Below are 2,656 nucleotides of genomic sequence, written 5' to 3'. Positions count from 1 at the left end.
AGACGACATATGCCACAAGGTGGCTTCGTGTGAGGGCAAGACTGCTGCCGGAATATCCAGGGACGGGTATGCGAGTATCACGCGCTAGTTTACCCAGGTTCGGGGCTCTCCGGAGAGATAACACCCCTACTCCTGCATGTCTGAGTATATGTGGTATATCTGGTACAGAGTGCTCCTGGAGCTGTATCTGAGGTCAGTGCCATAGGCATCTGGCCTCGTATATGCATGTGGCATGGTGGCCGTTGCTCTTGGCCGAATGAGTGTGCTTAGGCATGATTGCCCGTCGGAATGGATGGATGGATTGCTAGCTATATATAGTGGGAGCTAGCTTAGCATGTAAGCCATGTAGGCATGGTAGCTAGCTAGCTAGTGGCATGGTGGGGTGTCATCCTTGTCCCCTGGGTCACTTCATAAATAGTGCCCAGGGACAAGGGACACTGTACATGATGGCTGGGGTGTCACGTGAACAGTGCCGGGTACGGTCGTCACGTCGGGGTCGCGTCCGGCTGTAGTTGACTTCGGGCAGTCGGCCTGGTGGAGGAGTCGGCAGCCAGCAGTCGGCCTGGTGGAGGAGTCGGCAGTCAGAAGTCAGCCTGGTGGAGGAGTCGGCAGCCAGCAGTCGTCCTGGTGGAGGAGTCGGCAGCCAGCAGTCGGCCTGGCGGAGGAGTCGGCAGCCAGCAGTCGGCCTGGCGGAGGAGTCGGCAGCCAGCAGTCGGCCTGGCGGAGGAGTCGGCAGCCAGCAGTCGGCCTAGCGGAGCAGTCAGCTGCCGGCCAGGTAGTTGGACTGAGGGGCTTTGCTAGCCCCGATGTCTTGAATTCTTGTCTCGCCGTCTTCGGGGTATCTGTGTCCAATTACTCTGACAGTAGCCCCCAAGCCTCGGGCAACTTGGCAAAGTTGGGCGGAGGTTTTTTCGCGAGTGTTCATGGAAATGATCATGAAAAAGACAAAGTTAGTCCACGCAGATATATCAAATGTTTGCTTTTAGCATTGCAAGTTTTATGCGGAGGGTGCCGACTCGGTTTCGTTCGAGCCCCCTTCAATCTTTTTCGTGTTCCCTCCGCCTTTTGGCTTGTGCTCTCGCTCGCCGGACAGCTGCTCTGCAGTCTATGGCTGAGAGTGGGCCGCAAAGTGGAGTGTACAGTACTCAGACTCTGGGAGTGGATTTAACCGAGGAGATACTTATAAAGGAAACGGTCGGGTCGCCCGAAGCGTTTTTCTTCCCGTACGTTTTTCGCGTGGGTGGCCTCCAGCGTTCACTCTTGCTAGTCGGACAGCCGCTCTGTGATCTGTGACTAAGAGTGGGCCTTTGGTACCGCGCACGGTACTAAGCCGTCTGTGGGAACTAACGTCTCAGGCCAAGCGGCCAGGCCCCGAGCCAACTCTGGCTGGCGCCGGGGCGAACAGTGATGCAACTGTAATAAAATGTGGAGACAGCCCCCCGAGCATCGCTCGGGGTTATCCGTGCTCTTGCGGTGCAAAAATATGCGGGTGAGGAGCTCACATTCGTTTTCGTGTAGCCGAGGCGGAATTTTGCTGAAGACAACCGACGCGGCTCAACGCTTGCTGAGCGCGCCGGCGCACCCGCTGGGTGTAGTCTTCGAGCCTCTGGGTGCTCGAAGGGGGTCCTGGCTGGTCAGGCTTGACCGGCCAGGTGAAGAGGCGGCTTGATGCACCTTTTTTCTTCTTTTTCTCTTCTGCCGGCTGCTGGCAGTCGGACAAAACTCTTCTTTTGTCTGCGATCTTCCGGGGGGCGCGCCAGCACATCCACTGCGTGTAGCCCCCGAGATTCGGGCCGACTGCTGAGCAGTTGGGCCGGATTTTCCGGCAACTACCCAGTCTTCTTCTTCGCGGGACGCGTCAGCGCACTCGCTGAGTGTAGCCCCCGAGATTCAGGCCGACTGCTGAGCAGTCGGGCTGGATCTCCCGGCAACCACTTTGTCTTCTTTTTTAAAGTTTTTGCTTTCTTCTTCTTCAGATGGCTGGGCAAGCGGACTCCGACACAGCAGTCGGGTTCTTTGCAGCCGGCCTGACAGTCAGCAGTCGGACGCACATCTTTCTCACTTCTTTTTTTTGTCTGACTCCATGCGGGGAGCCGGACGTACTTTTTTCTTGGCCAGTCGGCTGAGCACACGGCCCTTGATTTTTTTAACCAGTCGCACGCGAGCAGCCGGACGCCACCAGTCGGCCACACTTTTCCTTGGCAGCCGGCGGTTGACTTTTCTTCCAGCTGGCCCTTGGGCAGGCGGCCCTTTTCTTTCTTGCCCCGGCCGTCCTCTCTCTCTTCTTTTTTCTCTTTCTGTCCGACTCCACGCGGGGAGCTGGACCCTTCTTTCTTTTCTTTCTTTTTCTCGGCTGCCCGAATGACGTCGACAGGTTGCGGCAGCGAACAGCGGGAGCCGGCTGAGGCGCTCCCGGGCGCCCGGAGGTGAGGCGGCGAGTGGGCCAGCGGGGGAGCCGGACGGTGAGCCATGCACCCTGAGCCGGGTTGCGGCCAGGGCGGAGCGGAGGGGAGCGGCGACTCGGGCGCCAGGCGCTGGTGAAGCCGGTCGCGCGGACAGAGCCGGGCGACGCGGGAGGGAGCCGGCCGCAGGCGCACCCGGCGGAGGCGGAGCCGGCGCGGCGCTCGGGGCTGCACGGCGGCGAAGCCGGCTGCTG

Source organism: Triticum dicoccoides, chromosome 1A (assembly GCF_002162155.2).
Source record: "Triticum dicoccoides isolate Atlit2015 ecotype Zavitan chromosome 1A, WEW_v2.0, whole genome shotgun sequence".
NCBI classification, from domain to species: Eukaryota; Viridiplantae; Streptophyta; class Magnoliopsida; order Poales; family Poaceae; genus Triticum; species Triticum dicoccoides.
This window is presented reverse-complemented; position numbering follows the sequence as displayed.